The following is an 18,652-nucleotide window of genomic DNA, read 5'->3' on the forward strand; positions in this document are numbered from 1 at the left end:
TATTTTTGGTAAGCTGGCAGGTGGTGTAGCTGCCAAAACAGGCAGTTTCTGCCAAAAATATACCAAGAAAAGCGACCAACTTTGGTCTCTAGTTGGTCACTTTTCCCTTAAAAATAATAATTTTCTGGGCAATATCGACCAACCTTGGTCGCTACTTAACCCAGATTTCTCAAAAAAGCGACCAACTTTGGTCGCCATTCCATTTAAAAAAAATAATTTCTGAAAATATTGCGACCAAAGTTGGTCGCTTATAATTTTAAAAAAAATTAATTCTTGCAGTTTGCGATCAATTTTGGCCGCTTATTTTAATTTTTTTTTATAAAAATTAATAATAAAGCGACCAACTTTGGTCTTTATTTTCCAGATTTTTAAAATATAATATTTTTTGCAGACCAAAGTTGGTCGCTTTTTATGATTAATAATAAATAAAAAAACGTAATTTACATTTGGAGACCAACGTTGCTCGCCAAATTTATATTATTAAAATAAAGTAGCGACCAACGTTGGTCGCTACTTTCTTTGTAGGAATATTTGGTCCTTTTACCTTAGAGACCAAAGTTGGTTGCTAATTAGCGACCAACTTTGGTCCCTAAGGTAAAGGGACCGGCTTAATATCGACCAACCCATTTTGGTCGCTATTTGGTCGCTTTTTGGCCAATAAGCGACCAACTTTGGTCGCTTTTTTCCGAATTTCTAGTAGTGGTAATACAACTACTAATTTTCCAAGGGACTGAACTTTAAGCCAAATAAAACTTTATATAGTCATTATGTGTATATTAATTTCTTTTTGATAAAGTACATGTATAGTAAAATTAGTGGTACCTTATCAAGAGTTACTCATTCTTCAAAACAAATGGTAGTTGATTCCCTACATTTTTAGTAAGAAAAATTCTAGTTCTTCAGCTAAAATTACTCAGCGTCAACCACGTCCCCATGATGGTACTAAAAAACAAAGAGAAGCAACTCGCAGCAATGTATCTGAAGCAATATTCCTCCATCAAGAGATAACTCAAGTCATAAGGTTGCTCTTTACATCAGATTTATATAAAAATCAATAAACTAATAGACTTATACTAAAGTTTAAATTTAAATAGAAATACTATTCATTTGTACTAAAAAAATGCTTTTAATGCCGAGAAATATAAACATACTCCTGAGTACAATGCAAATCAACATAAGATTATAGAAATCAAAAAGTCTTTCAGAACTCTACATAATTAGTCAAATGGACAATTCTAGTAAGATGTGGTCTTATATAAACAAACCAATGAAGCATTAGAACTAAAGAGCCTTGATCCTATTATCAATTGCTAATGCATCCCATTGAACAAACAAATCATGTATAAGAGGCCATCCTTTAGCGGACTGATTTATCCTTGTAGCATATTTTGCCGTCGTAAAAGGCATATATTCATATTTATCATCTGAGAACTAAGCTCTATGGTGATTTTTATTTACTTTTTATTTGATCAAACTGAAAATCACTTAATCAGTGAAATTCTCCAGTAAATCGGTGATCAATAATTTCATCATATTGATAAAGCGTAGAAAACAACATAGGACACACAGATGACAAAACAAATAACAGTGAGATCCAAAGGAAGAAATGAACGCCGAAGAACATTAAAGAGAGAGATAGACAGTATAATAAAGAAAAAAAATCATGAATTAAGCCATGAAATTGGAAAATTTGAAGAGAATCTGAAGAAGATTAGGGCAAAAAATTGATACAAATACTAACCTGAATTTACAACACACAGATGAAAAGATGATGAGAACTCAAAGAGCAATCCATACTTATGAAGGAATCATATTTCTCTGTTGTTGGTTGGAACGAACAAGATAGAGATGAAAGAACATAACTTCTAGAATTATGTCGAGGGCTGGTATAAGAAAAAAAGTGGAATCATTATTGAGTGAACACGAACATCACTTTTTATGACATGGTTAAATGACTATTTTACCCTTGGTCGACCTTCTTTCCTTTTCTATATAATAGATAGAAAATAGAAATGTTAGTTTTTGTGACATTATAGGCATGTGCGGACATGCCCGAAATGCACCATTCGTTTTGGTTCGGCGTTTAACTAAAAATTAAATGCTGTGAGAATATGTTGAGTTGTTTATTACCTTGTCCTACGCCATCCCATCTAACTTGCGCTTCTTGGCGCCTTCTCATTTTTTTTAACACAATACTTGGATATATTATATTACTTGTCACACCTCCTTTTTCCGCACGCGCGAGGTACAAGGGAGTTTTTTTCAATTAAAGGACAATCGAAACGAGATTTATTTATTTATTTCAGAGTCGCCACTTGGGAGATTTAGGGTGTCCCAAGTCACCAATTTTAATCCCGAATCGAGGAAAAGAATGACTCCATATTACAGTCTGCGTACCAGAAATCCGGATAAGGAATTCTGTTAACCCGGGAGAAGGTGTTAGGCATTCCCGAGTTCCGTGGTTCTAGCACGGTCGCTCAACTGTTATATTCGGCTTGATTATCTGATTTTATACAAGTGTGAACTTATGTGCAAAATTTAACTTTTAACCGCTTTTATCATTTACTGTTTTTATCAAGAATTGCAACGTTGTGAAAATGTATCTCGAACCGCGTTACAATCAATGTACCCGTGGTCGTCGACACACTTTGACTCCGTTGAGATTTGGATTTGGGTCACATCAATGTGCACCCGAGTTTAAGGAAATTAAATTATTAAAGGCGCGCCTAAAGCGACTAGCGTATTTATTTTGGGTAGGACCGTGGAATTTTACTAAACGGTCCATCCCGAAGCCTAAACAATTTTTAAAGCAATATTTATTGAGGGCCCCGCAATTTGTATTTTTATTTGGCGAGGCTCACCTCGTTCTTTATTTCTAATGAATTTGCAACGTCATGGACATGCATCTCGAACCACGTCACAGTCAATGTACCCGTGATTAGAGAGGCATTTCGAATCCGTCGAGATTTGGATTTGGGTCACATAAATGTGCACCCGAGTTTAAGAAGGTAAAGTTTATTAAAGCGTATCCTAAAGAGACTAACGTGTTGTCATTTTAGGAAGGTTGTGAGATTTGCTAAACAACCCGTCCGGGAAACTAAATGCTTCAATGATTTACATTTAACAAGGGCCCCGCATCTGCGTGTTTTGTTTATTTTCATCGAGGCTCATCTCGTTCTAACACAAATCCAAACAAAAGGAATTCAACAGGAACAGGAGCCTGATTAATATTTCATTTCGCTTCAAACCGAGATTGTACAAATGTGTACCTGGAAATGGCAATACAAGAAGAAATGAAGTAGGAGTCAGCAGCAATAATACCACAGCAACAGCAGATTCAGCAACACCGCAAAACCAGCAACAACCAGTAGAATAACCCAGTAACAGATTGAAAACCCAACAATACCAAAGTGCAATCACAGTCAAAGCAGAAGAGCAAACGACACAAGATGCAGTAGTTTAATGATTTTTGAATAACATTCGAGAAAAGCAAATGGAAATTATTCGAGTGAAAGTTCAAATTGCATTTCTCTTTGACTCTCAAAATGTTTCAAGTCTGTCCGCTCTCAAGTGTAAAAATCTGTTTTCTTTTAATGTTCAAATCGGGTCTCCTTCCCTCTTAATGTTCAAGTCCCTAAATGTGTCAAATGACCCTATATATATAGCAAGACAAGTCTTGAATCCCTAACCCAAAATATTCCCCCAATGCATGCGTTGTCCCCACTACTTAATGTTTTCTTTATTTTAAACTTTGTCCCCCATGCCTACATTAAATAAATACATCCACCCCAACCCATTACAATTTGTCCCTCATGCCTAACATAAACAATTATAATAATGTTCAATTACCAAACTACCCCTCTGACCTTATTGCAATTACCATTCTACCCCTGAATGTAATGCAATTTACCAAACTACCCCCATCAACTCTAAACAATCAATTAATCATAACTTAACCAAAATATAGCCAAGATGACCAATTTCTCAACAATCTTCAACAACAAATCACATGAACACGATGAACAACACAACTCAAAATTAATGGAATGAATTAACCATATCGGGAACCAATCCTGGTTAATTTAGACCATCAATGGATGACCAAGGATACAACAATACAAACAACAAAATACATGATTCAAACTAAATCAACAAATCAAAAACAAACATAAACTCACATTAAATCACTGGATTAAACATGAACTTCAAACAAAGATGAACATGAACTAAATCTATTTTTTAAACAACAAACATGACAGATTCAAACGATTCAAACAACACTAATAATTTCTGGAAAATACATAACAACACATGAAACAAATTGAAGAAATAATTAATTAAATTTCAATTTGAATCTAACAAACATTAAACGAACAAATATTTACCTAAACAATAATACAAACATGAAAAACAACTAATTAAACTTTCATTTGAAATCTGAAAATTAATTTAACAAAGCACATGAACAAACTGAAAAAATTAATTCAAACGATAGACATGAACAAAACAAACATTTGCCGATTTTAGATTCGAAAATATCAAAAAAAAATACGGACAAAAATAAAACTCAAAATCTACCAACCGGATTGAAACGACGAACAACGACCAACCAACAACGAACAAACGATGGAGACGATCCGAAGCAAACGAAGAAGATGAAGGCAGAAGCTGGACGAGGAAAGATCGTCGAGGAAAAGGCATCAAACGCCATGGACGTAGCAACTGTTTGGACGTGATAGAGCAGAAGCAGCGATGGACAGCGGCGAGTAAAGTCAGCGGCTGGATCCTGGAAGGAAACAGAAGCAGCAGCATTGCTTGGAGTAGCCATGGCTGCTCGTCGTAGCTGGACGCGGGCAGCAGCGCGACACAGTGGCGTCGACTTGCCGGAGAAGAAGGCGCAACGATGGATGTTGAAGGGATGGACTTCCGGCGGGCTAGGCGGCTGTCGCTACTGATTTTCAGTTAGTTTTGGTGGGGTGAGACGATGCAGCTGGGCAGTGAAGGAGGCGTCCATGGATGCTGGACGAAGAAGAAGAAACAATGAAGGTGTTCGATGGAGGGCTCGTCGCTGGTTCGAAGAAGACAGAGGCAGCAGGCAGTCCACGGGCGAGCTTGAGCTCGCCATGGAGAAGACGAAGCAGCAAAAAGGCAGCCATGGGAGCTGGTCTTGCAGAGGTGAAGGAGAAGGAGAAGAAGGTAAGGTGGGGGGGATCCTTTTCTTAGTTTTAGGGTTTTTTGGTTTTTTATTTTTTTGTTTTTGTTTTGTGTTTTGAAAAAAATGAAGAAGGGTGTTGGGCATTTGGGTTAATGGGGCGGACCGGGTCGATCCGGTTTGAAGTGGACCGGATCATGGGGAATATTGGGCAATTATTTGGGCCTGGGGTTGAAATTTGAAGAAGTGGCCCAATCCGATTTTTCTTTGTATTTTTGTTATTTTTTCTTCTTTTATTTTCTAAAACTAAATTATAAAAATACTTAAATTATTATTAAGAACTAAATTAAGTTATAAAAGCGCAAATTAACTCCCAATAACAATTAACGCACAATTAAGTAATAATTAAGCATAAAATTGTATATTTGGACATTAAATGCTAAAAATGCAAAAGATGCCTATTTTTGTAATTTTTAATTTTTGTAAAACTAATTTAATTACTAACAATTGTAGAATTAAATCCTACATGCAAAATGCGACATATTTTTGTATTTTTTATTAATTTAACAAATAAGCAAACACAGACAAATACAAATAATTATCCAAAAATATCACAAAATCTCACAAAATTGCACACCAAGGAAAATCATTTGATTTTGAATTTTTTGGGAGTATTTCTCATATAGGGCAAAAATCACGTGCTTACAGCTGCCCCTTTTTGCCCGGAGACACGAAGGGTTTTCGTGCAAAGATAAAGCGAGCGATTTTTGCCCATCCGAGTACTCCGTGTGAAGCATTTTTTTGAAAAAGATTTAACCGAACCTTTGCTTCAAAGGTTTCCTACATATCCCTGGCTAAAGGGGAATCAGGTTAATGTAGTTCGGGAAGTTTTGGTAGCTGGGACTACCGTGGGACTGCAATGTTACTGCTGTTGCATGCTGTTATCACTGCTTACCGATCTCCTTGTTACACCGTGCTTAAAAGAAAACAAGAAGCTAGGCTAGACTGAAATTTGTTCTTGTTGCCTTGCTTTCTTGTCGGCTTGTGTTTCATCCGGTGCTTTTCTTTCATGAATTTGGGAATGATACTGGCCCTTTGCTTTTCTGAATACCAGTTTTCATCCTTTTGCTCGGTCCGCTAGGGACATGGCTTTCTTCATCAAGCTTTTCGGCGGTTCCTCTGGTGGGTACGACTCTCTTCATCAGACTTGTTATGCTGGGCATGATTTAATGTTCACCAGCTGCTTCTTTAAAAACGCGTCCTTTCTTCCTTTTGACTCAGGCGCTTGAATTTGTGCTGGGACCTCTTGCTGCAACCTTTTGCTTCCCGGTGCTGGGGATTTTTATTGTTTCCTGCTGGGGATTCCTGTTGTAACCTTCTACCTTCCGGTGGGGTTACTGATTTCAAAATCTGCAGTATAAGACTCAAAAGTATTCCTCTTGTTATACAGGTGGGCGCCTGAATGCAAAAACATGAAATGTATGCCCGCATTATAGTGGTGGGCGACCTAAAACAGAAATGAAAAGACAGAAATGTATTCCCGCATTATACTGGTGGGTGATATAGAACATGAAATGTAAAGACAGAAATATATTCCCGCATTATACTGGTGGGCGACCTAGAACATGAATGTATTCCCGCATTATACTGGTGGGCGACCTAGAACAGAATGTATTCCCGCATTATACTGGTGGGCGACCTAGAACAGAATGTATTCCCGCATTATACTGGTGGGCGACCTAGAACAAAAATGTATTCCCGCATTATACTAGTGGGCGACCTAGAACAAAATGTATTCCCGCATTATACTGGTGGGCGACCTAGAACAAAAATGTATTCCCGCATTAAACTGGTGGGCGACCAAGAACAAAATGTATTCCCGCATTATACTGGTGGGCGACATAGAACAGAAAATGAAAAGACAGAAATGTATTATCGCATTATACTGGTGGGCGACCTAGAACAAAAATGTATTCCCGCATTATACTGGTGGGCGACCTAGAACAGAATGTATTCCCGCATTATACTGGTGGGCGACCTAGAACATGAAATGAAAAGACAAAAATGTATTCCCGCATTATACTGGTGGGCGACCTAGAACATGAAATGTATTCCCGCATTATACTGGTGGGCGACCTAGAACATAAATGTATTCCCGCATTATACTGGTGGGTGATATAGAACATGAAATGTAAAGACAGAAATATATTCCCGCATTATACTGGTGGGCGACCTAGAACATGAATGTATTCCCGCATTATACTGGTGGGCGACCTAGAACAGAATGTATTCCCGCATTATACTGGTGGGCGACCTAGAACAGAATGTATTCCCGCATTATACTGGTGGGCGACCTAGAACAAAAATGTATTCCCGCATTATACTGGTGGGCGACCTAGAACAAAAATGTATTCCCGCATTATACTGGTGGGCGACCTAGAACAAAAATGTATTCCCGCATTAAACTGGTGGGCGACCAAGAACAAAATGTATTCCCGCATTATACTGGTGGGCGACCTAGAACAGAAAATGAAAAGACAGAAATGTATTCTCGCATTATACTGGTGGGCGACCTAGAACAGAATGTATTCCCGCATTATACTGGTGGGCGACCTAGAACAGAATGTATTCCCGCATTATACTGGTGGGCGACCTAGAACATGAAATGAAAAGACAAAAATGTATTCCCGCATTATACTGGTGGGCGACCTAGAACATGAAATGTATTCCCGCATTATACTGGTGGGCGACCTAGAACATAAATGTATTCTCGCATTATACTGGTGGGCGACCTAGAACAAAATGTATTCCTGTATTATACTGGTGGGCGACCTAGAACAAAAATGTATTCCCGCATTATACTGGTGGGCGACCTAGAACAAAAATGTATTCCCGCATTATACTGGTGGGCGACCTAGAACAAAATGTATTCCCGCATTATACTGGTGGGCGACCTAGAACAAAATGTATTCCCGCATTATACTGGTGGGCGACCTAGAACAAAAATGTATTCCCGCATTATACTGGTGGGCGACCTAGAACAAAATGTATTCCCGCATTATACTGGTGGGCGACCTAGAACAGAAAATGAAAAGACAGAAATGTATTCCCGCATTATACTGGTGGGCGACCTAGAACAGAATGTATTCCCGCATTATACTGGTGGGCGACCTAGAAAAGAATGTATTCCCGCATTATACTGGTGGGAGACCTAGAACATGAAATGAAAAGACAGAAATGTATTCCCGCATTATACTGGTGGGCGACCTAGAACAGAAAATGAAAAGACAGAAATGTATTCTCGCATTATACTGGTGGGCGACCTAGAACAAAAATGTATTCCCGCATTATACTGGTGGGCGACCTAGAACAGAATGTATTCCCGCATTATACTGGTGGGCGACCTAGAACATGAAATGAAAAGACAAAAATGTATTCCCGCATTATACTGGTGGGCGACCTAGAACATGAAATGTATTCCCGCATTATACTGGTGGGCGACCTAGAACATAAATGTATTCCCGCATTATACTGGTGGGTGATATAGAACATGAAATGTAAAGACAGAAATATATTCCCGCATTATACTGGTGGGCGACCTAGAACATGAATGTATTCCCGCATTATACTGGTGGGCGACCTAGAACAGAATGTATTCCCGCATTATACTGGTGGGCGACCTAGAACAGAATGTATTCCCGCATTATACTGGTGGGCGACCTAGAACAAAAATGCATTCCCGCATTATACTGGTGAGCGACCTAGAACAAAATGTATTCCCGCATTATACTGGTGGGCGACCTAGAACAAAAATGTATTCCCGCATTATACTGGTGGGCGACCTAGAACAAAAATGTATTCCCGCATTAAACTGGTGGGCGACCAAGAACAAAATGTATTCCCGCATTATACTGGTGGGCGACCTAGAACAGAAAATGAAAAGACAGAAATGTATTCTCGCATTATACTGGTGGGCGACCTAGAACAGAATGTATTCCCGCATTATACTGGTGGGCGGCCTAGAACAGAATGTATTCCCGCATTATACTGGTGGGCGACCTAGAACATGAAATGAAAAGACAAAAATGTATTCCCGCATTATACTGGTGGGCGACCTAGAACATGAAATGTATTCCCGCATTATACTGGTGGGCGACCTAGAACATAAATGTATTCTCGCATTATACTGGTGGGCGACCTAGAACAAAATGTATTCCTGTATTATACTGGTGGGCGACCTAGAACAAAAATGTATTCCCGCATTATACTGGTGGGCGACCTAGAACAAAAATGTATTCCCGCATTATACTGGTGGGCGACCTAGAACAAAATGTATTCCCGCATTATACTGGTGGGCGACCTAGAACAAAATGTATTCCCGCATTATACTGGTGGGCGACCTAGAACAAAAATGTATTCCCGCATTATACTGGTGGGCGACCTAGAACAAAATGTATTCCCGCATTATACTGGTGGGCGACCTAGAACAGAAAATGAAAAGACAGAAATGTATTCCCGCATTATACTGGTGGGCGACCTAGAACAGAATGTATTCCCGCATTATACTGGTGGGCGACCTAGAAAAGAATGTATTCCCGCATTATACTGGTGGGAGACCTAGAACATGAAATGAAAAGACAGAAATGTATTCCCGCATTATACTGGTGGGCGACCTAGAACATGAAATGTATTCCCGCATTATACTAGTGGGCGACCTAGAACAGAAATGTATTCCCGCATTATACTGGTGGGCGACCTAGAACAAAATGTATTCCCGCATTATACTGGTGGGCGACCTAGAACAAAATGTATTCCCGCATTATACTGGTGGGCGACCTAGAACAAAAATGTATTCCCGCATTATACTGGTGGGCGACCTAGAACAAAATGTATTCCCGCATTATACTGGTGGGCGACCTAGAACAAAATGTATTCCCACATTATACTGGCGGGCGACCTAGAACAGAAATGTATTCCCGCATTATACTGGTGGGCGACCTAGAACATGAAATGTATTCCCGCATTATATTGGTGGGCAACCTAGAACAGAAATGTATTCCCGCATTATACTGGTGGGCGACCTAGAACAGAAATGTATTCCCGCATTATACTGGTGGGCGACCTAGAACATGAAATGTATTCCCGCATTATACTGGTGGGCGACCTAGAACAGAAATGTATTCCCGCATTATACTGGTGGGCGACCTAGAACATGGAATGTATTCCCGCATTATACTGGTGGGCGACCTAGAACAGAAATGTATTCCCGCATTATACTGGTGGGCGACCTAGAACAGAAATGAAAAGACAGAAAGGTGTTCCTCTCGTTATACAGGTGGGTGCCTGTTTTCAACAACAACTTTGAAAATAAAATCCTATTCGAGGGCGGATGAACCCGACATATCCTATTCGAGGGCGGATGAACCCGACATATCCTATTCGAGGGCGGATGAACCCGACATATCCTATTCGAGGGCGGATGAATCCGACATATCCTATTCGAGGGCGGATGAACCCGACATATCCTATTCGAGGGCGGATGAACCCGACATATCCTATTCGAGGGCGGATGAACCCGACATATCCTATTCGAGGGCAGATGAACCCGACATATCCTATTCGAGGGCGGATGAACCCGACATATCCTATTCGAGGGCAGATGAACCCGACATATCCTTAAAACTTGAAAATGTCTTACCTCGAAATCTTGTTGGGGATTATTTTGCTGGGGATGAATTTTCCCTTTCTTCCTTCCCCATTTATGGGTTGTCCGACCCTCTTGAAACTTGGTCGAAAATCTGTCGAAGATGCTTCTACATCTCGATGATTCGCTGGGGATAACACTGCTGAGGATAACTCTGCTGAGTAAATATGTTATCTTACTCATTCCAGAACTACTTCCTTTTAAGTAGGATGTTTCATTCCTCTGCAAACTACTTCCCTTTTTTCTTTTATATATATATATATATTATTATTAGCTTCTTCCTTTAAAGACTAACTCCCTTAAGACTCGTTTTACCTTTCCCCGAAAGGAACCTCTGAGGATACCGATTTTCACAAAACTTGTGTTGGACGCCTCGAAACTGCTGGGGATAACACTGTTGGGGAATTATTTACTTACCTGTTGGGGGATAAAATGTTATCAGCCGGGGATAACGCTGTCGAGAATAACACTATTGGGGGATTCTGATTCCTTCAGAACTAGTGCTTCACTCTTCGGAAGGCTGTTGGGAATGATGCTGGCCTCTTGCTTTTTCTGAGCTCAAGTTTCATCCCTTTGTTCTGTCTGCTAGGGAATAACTTCTTCCATTGAAACTTATTATGTTGGGGCAACACTGGTTCTAAGACCACTTCCCTTGAGACCGGTGTTATCTTTATTTTTCCCCAAATGGGTACCTGACTTCCAGAAAATTTTCTAAATGGAAGGAAAATTTTCTGCCCCAGTTTGATAATCCCTTGTGCATGCATTTCTGGCATCAATGCTTTTACCTGTTTCAAATCAAACAAAATTCGTTAGTTTAAAATGCGGTGGTTGGTTGTGATACTCCTACTGGGATGGTTTTCCCTTTCTCCTTCCTTGCTCTGTGCTCCACAACTTGTTGGGGATGATGCTATTTGCTGGGGATAATCCCTTTCTGCTGGGGATATCCCTCTTCTTTTGTGTCATAGCTCGGAAACTGGCATTTCCCCGATCTTTTAGTCTAGTATGAATTTCCCAAATCATGCTCACTACTTTCCTTGCTTTGTTTACGGGCCTTGGCCTTGAGGTTTATAACCTTGGTTTTGGCAAGGATATCCCTCTTGACACTCGTCAATCCTTTTGTCAAATCCCTTTTGCTGAGGATATCTTTTGACACTGGCCTCGCGCTTGTTCCTTGCTGACTATACCACTTGGATGTACTAGTCAGATCTCATCTTGCATGATTGGAAAGTTGATGGCCTATTTTGAAGTCAATTCACACTTGTTCTGACCGAACAGACTCTATTGGGTATTTTTCTTTGAAAGGAAAAAGATAAAAGGGAACAGAATAAAAAGACAAAGGGGAAAAAAATGACTCTTTAACAAAATAAACTATAAATAAAAACCCATCAAAACGTAGATACCGACTCTAATGGTCATGACATGCACATGTGGCCTATCCTCTACCGTCAATCGTCTTTCAAGATCTTCATTTGGCGATTCCCCATCTGATTCTTAATCTTATTCGACTTGTAGTGCCCGAAGGGTTTTCACTATCAAGCCTCTCTCGTTTTGGTTTTTCTCTCAGCTTTCATCGCCTTATGGTGCCTGTGAAGGTTTTCACCGATAAGACTCTCTCATTTGTATCACCTTCCAGCTGGGGATTTGGAGTGTTGCCGGTATGACTCTTTCTGCTGGAGATTAGAGTCCTTTCTATTGTGGAACAGAGTGTTATGTTCGCCGGTAAGACTCTTCATTTGTCTGACTTGGCATCTTTTGAAGACTGATCAGAAGGTCTTTCTTTGGACCGTAATGTGGCTTTTGGATAGGGCTAGAAAGAAAGGGTATTAAAGGCTCAAAACGCATCGATTTTGGGTTATTAATTACAACCTTCGGAACTAGATTTATTTACAACAAACGCAACCTTTGCCCCAGTTTCTTGCTTGGGGATATCTTAATTGATTGATTTTTTTTATTTTTCAAAACTATGACCGAGCCGTGAAGCGCCTACGTATCCTCTTTGAGGAATCAGGTCAAACGTAGTTCCCAATTCCTCTTTTTCATTTGACTTTCTTTTGTTTTTTTTGTTTTTGTTATCATTTTTCTTTTCTTTTCTCTTTTCTTTTTTTCATTTTGTTGTTTTCTTTTTTTTTCTTTACCTGTCATGCTTGCGTTTTCTAGTCGTTTCTACCGATTCCGAACGAGGGGTACGAAAGAAAAACAATAAGGCTCAAAAGGGGTTAACGAAGGATAAAGTGTTTAGGTAGCAGAACAAAATGCCTTCGTCATTCCAGTCTTCAAAACATGCCAAGTGCAAACAACACAATTAAACAAAGATTTGCAGCCTCTTCTGATGGTGCTGGATTTGACAATTATATTCGCATTTGCTTTTTCATTTGTCATTTCTAAAGCACCGTTGGCCGACACTCTTATTATCATGCCAATTTGGCGAATCTTACTTTTAACGGTTTTCTTTATATTTTACTTGCCCCAGTTCCATATGACTCGAGCTCTGAATAATCTCAACCGTCCTTATTTCCTTTAAATGGTCTGATCGCCTTTCCAGGGTTTTATGATTAACTTTTAAGATTAGGCCCAAACTGTGTGCGCATGTCATGTCACTAGAATCGGCACTGAACAAAAAACGATAAAAGAACAAAGAGATGACTGGAAATAATAAAAGACCGGATTTTGCATTGGACTACCGGTGAAATGGTTTGAATAACAAAACAAACGAAATAAAATCCTAAACAACCTGGACAAAACTTAAACAAACCGCTATGACAAAACGGAAAGATAAGCGGAAAGATATTGACACAAAACAAAATCCGAATTACAATCCTAATAATCCGAACAAACAGAAATGACAACAAAATAAGCCACCACAAGCTTCTCTCTTGTTAACCAAGGAACGGAGCGTCCTCCCACTTTATCAAAACTGGCATCTTAGCCACTGAGCTTCGCATCAATACTGGCAAGACCATTATCAGCTTCAATATCATCCATCTTCGTCAACAAGTTCCCAATAGGATTCAAGTGCTTATGTTATCAGGCCTGATCCCCGCAGAGTGTGTATCATGAGGTGCAAGTAAAGGATTCTGAGTGTCATTGTCCGACTTACCACAAACCAACCACCTTAACTTTATTTGCGAAACAAACAGGTTAGAATGGACTAAGTCGGTCCTCATTATTAACAACATCTTTTTTCTTTTTCTTTTTTTTTTCGATGTTTTTCTCTTTTTTTCTTTTTTCCATTTTTTTTATTTTCATTTTTTTTCTTTTTTTTTTCATTTTTCATTCTCTATTTTTCATTCTCTTTTTTTTTTGCTTTTTTCATTTTGTTTTTTTTTTGTCGTGGTCGAATCTTATGGAGATTGCCTACGTATCATGATCCCGCATGAATCAGACCTTGCGTAGTTCGGACCAATAAAAGATAAACAATACTAAACATTTTTTTTTCTCAATTTTCATATTAAAATAAACTGGGTTTCAAAGGTTTGAAGATGACCTACAAACTCGAAAATCAAACAACCCACATATTCTAATCAAAAGATTTACAAACTCAAAAATAAAACGCCAGCTCCCTTTCTCCGTTTGACAAATGCAACCAAACGGTTATTTTTTGCAAATGTGGCCCCTTCCAAATTTCACATGAATTTTGAGGCCGGGGAGGATTATTTTGGCACTTTACAAACTTATCCATTCTTTTACAAAAATAACCTTTTGACAATTGAAAGATACTCTAAGGCTATTTCGGAAAGAACGGTTTAAGACACTGCCGAAGTTGGCTCGGCTTATTTTTGGCTAAAATCCAAACGGTATTCACCTGACCGCTGACTCTTTTTTTTTAAAATTACAATAAAAACCTGGTGTTGCAAACACGGTCCTTCAGCGCCTCGGGGACGAAGATATTTAAGGCTGTGTGGGTCAACTGGACCAAAATCCTAAACATGACCCAAAAGGTGGTTGTTTATGCAAAGTCAGCCTTCCGGCGTCCCTTTTCGGGAACATTCGGCTATTTATGACAAAACAGCATCACCTGACTTATTTATGACTCTTTTTATCGTTTTTCAAATTAGAAAACTCAATATTGCAAACACGGCCTTTCAACGCTTCGGGGACGAAGATTTTCAAGGCTGTGTGGGTCAACCGGACCAAATCTTAGAAAATGACCCAAAGGTGGATGTTTATGCAAAGTCAGCCTTCCGGCGTCCCTTTCGGGAACATTCGACTATTTATGACAAAACAGCATCACCCGACCTCTTTATGACAAAGTTGAAATTTTGACACGTTTTTATTTATTTATTTGTTTGTTTGTTTTTGGCTATTTTAGCAAAAGGTGGGGTTGGACCCGATGAGGGTTGCCTACGTATCTCACATCCGGTGAGAATCAAACCCGCGTAGTTCGGGCCATCATGAGTAAATAAACTAACTCCCTTTTTTTTTGGAAAATTCGAAAATCTTCTAAAGAAAAAGGAAATATTTTTGGACTATTACTCTGAATTTCTGAAAGAAATACTACAAAAGAAAAGAAAAAATATTTTTGAAGTTTGAATTTTCTTTTGAATTCTTAAACAAATATTTTGGATTTTGAGAGAGATTAGAAGGAAATATTTTTGTATTTTTTTTAATTGAGGTCTAAAAGACTGAGTAATGGAAAATATTTTTTGGATTTCTTTTTGAATATGGTGGGCCGGAACCGAAGAGGTTTGCCTACGTATCTCACATCCGGTGAGAATCAGACCCGCGTTGTTCGGGCCTAACATTTTTTTTAATTGGAATTTGTGAGAGAAACTGCTTCAAAAGAAGAAAGGAAGTATATATTTTTTTTGATTGATTTCTTATTGAAAGAAAGACTTGTAAAAATTCCTTTTCTTTTGATTTGAACTTTGAGAATTTCAAAAGTAAAAGGAAGATATATTTTTTTTCTGAATTTTCATTTGTTTTTTTTTCTTATTCTAAAGAAAAAAGAAAATATTTTTGGAATTTTACTTTTAATAAAAGAAATTCTTCTAAAAAATATTTTTTGAATTTTGAATTTTCTTTTCAATTTTGAAAGAAGAATCAAAATATTTTCGGATTTTTTTTTTTAAAAAGAAAACATTTTTATTATTTTTGTTTTATCAACTATGGAAAATAAAGATATTTATATTATTTTTGCAAGACATATCTTTTTGGAATTTTACTTTGAATTTTCTTGGGAAGACAAATACTCATTACAACAAATAAAGATATATATATCTTTTGGAAATAAAAAAACTTTTCGGATTTTTATATATATATATATTTGAGACAAATAATGAAAGACTCTTTATTTATTTATTTTTTTATTTTTTGCATTTTCATAAGCAAATAAATAATAAAAAAAACCATTTTAAAAATAAGACTCTTTTTCATTTTCATTTTCATGGCAAGACAAACTATATATTTTTTCTATTTTTTTTTGAAAAACAAAACAGAACAACGACTTTTTTTCTTTTCTTAGCTTTTAATAAAACAAACTAATAAGACATTTTTTTTGTTATTTTCTTTAAATTTCGGCAGAGTTTTGACAGTATTTGGGCATTTGTTTTCTTTTCAAAAATAAACAATCAATTCCCTAACCGCTATTTCTTTTTTTTTTCAATTTCAAAATATTATTCCTGATATTCACAAGTCAGTCAGCACACAAGTCCGAATCAAATAAATGCGCAAGTAGTAGCAAGTAAGATGCATCAAGATGGTCATTTTCATTTTTTGGTACACCTGTCCTAGACAGACTCAACCCCTGCGTTGAGCCTCCAAAGTCAGATGCACATGATGCAGATAAGCGTTCCTACTAGGGATCCGGCATGTGGCTTTGTTATACTAGGTTCAGAACCTGGGTGTTTGTTCTAGACCTGGCTTACCCGAGCGGACAGCTCGAGCCGAGGAGGAGGCGGCAGTCCGGGAATACAGAAGCTTCACCGGCTTTGCGACTTATCCAAACCTCGTTCTAAATTGGGACTTGACACTATACAGAAAAGAAGTCGTACGAAGTACACCCTTCTTCATGATTCAGAAGACTCAGAGAGAAGATGGGTTTCGGCACAGTTTATATACAGTTCAGATAATATCAAAGCGTTAAAAGAAGCATTTAGCACATTAGGCTCAAAACATGTAAAAATCAGATAAAGCCAAATATAACAATTTATCTAAGCTCGAATTTCTAACCCTGAACCAGTGGTTCTGGGTTACATGAGTCCCCAGCAGAGTCGCCAGAGCTGTCACACCTCCTTTTTCCGCACCCGCGAGGTACAAGAGAGTTTTTTCCAATTAAAGGACAATCGAAACGAGATTTATTTATTTATTTCAGAGTCGCCACTTGGGAGATTTAGGGTGTCCCAAGTCACCAATTTTAATCCCGAATCGAGGAAAAAAATGACTCCATATTACAGTCTGCGTACCAGAAATCCGGATAAGGAATTCTGTTAACCCGGGAGAAGGTGTTAGGCATTCCCGAGTTCCGTGGTTCTAGCACGGTCGCTCAACTGTCATATTCGGCTTATTTATCTGATTTTAATACAATTATGAACCGATGTGCCAATCTTAACTTTTACCACTTTATTATTATTATTTTTTAAAAGGAATGTGAACATCGCTTAAAACACGTCTTTGGACTGTGTCACATGAAATGCACCCACAATCCGGAACACATTTTATTTGACGTTTTGGGATTTGGATTTGGGTCGCATGAAATGCACACCCAAGTTAAGGAAAATAAATTGTTAAAGGCGCGCCTGAAGCAACTAACGTATTGTTATTTTGGGAAGGGCCGTGGAATTCGCTAAACGGCATGTCCCGAATTCTAAATATTTTAATATATATACATTTAGAGGGCCCCGCAGCTTGTGCATTTTTTGTTTGGCGAGGCTCGTCTCATTTATTATTTAAAAGGATAAACCTACAGTGACTACATTTCTTCTATTAAGTTTGTCTCTAAAAATAAAAGAAAATTTCTCAATTAATTACATGCTGAAAAACGTAACTTATTAGTTATTAAGTTACGGCTAATGTGAATGGAAAATTGCGATCGAGTTTGTACAAAGAAAAACTGCTTTCATTCTATATTCTATTATTCAATAATACTAGAACATGAGATAGATAATAATATCAAAACAACCTTGATTAATTTAAACTAATATTATTAGATGAAGAAGTTATACATATGCAACCTCATTACTCATTAATCAGTCAACTACATTTTTATACAAAGGAAGGAAAATTTTATTCAAACACAAATCCAAACAAAAGGAATTCAACAGGAACAGGAGCCTGATTAATATTTCATTTCGCTTCAAACCGAGAGTGTACAAATGTGTACCTGGAAATGGCAATACAAGAAGAAATGAAGTAGGAGTCAGCAGCAATAATACCACAGCAATAGCAGATTCAGCAACACCGCAAAACCAGCAACAACCAGTAGAATAACCTAGTAACAGATTGAAAACCCAACAATACCAAAGTGCAATCACAGTCAAAGCAGAAGAGCAAACGACACAAGATGCAGTAGTTTAATGATTTTTGAATAACATTCGAGAAAGGCAAACGGAAATTATTCGAGTGAAAGTTCAAATTGCATTTTTCTTTTACTCTCAAAATGTTTCAAGTCTGTCTGCTCTCAAGTGTAAAAATCTGTTTTCTTTTAATGTTCAAATCGGGTCTCCTTCCCTCTTAATGTTCAAGTCCCTAAAATGTGTCAAATGACCCTATATATATAGCAAGACAAGTCTTGAATCCCTAACCCAAAATATTCCCCCAATGCATGCGTTGTCCCCACTACTTAATGTTTTCTTTATTTT

At 38.1% G+C, this 18,652-nt stretch overlaps 1 long non-coding RNA gene across 2 annotated transcripts in view; it reads right to left on the reverse strand.

Moving 5' to 3' along the window:
* The window catches only part of LOC104216526 (uncharacterized), a 10,318-nt gene extending 8,360 nt beyond the window's left edge, over window positions 1–1,958 (reverse strand). For both annotated transcript variants that reach the window (XR_011403811.1, XR_011403812.1), the window contains exon 1: window positions 1,742–1,958. This is a non-coding gene — a long non-coding RNA (uncharacterized lncRNA). The remainder of the gene's footprint in view (window positions 1–1,741) is intronic.
* Between the last annotated feature and the right edge of the window lie 16,694 nt (window positions 1,959–18,652).

Source organism: Nicotiana sylvestris, chromosome 11, assembly GCF_000393655.2.
Source record: "Nicotiana sylvestris chromosome 11, ASM39365v2, whole genome shotgun sequence".
Classification (NCBI taxonomy): domain Eukaryota; kingdom Viridiplantae; phylum Streptophyta; class Magnoliopsida; order Solanales; family Solanaceae; genus Nicotiana; species Nicotiana sylvestris.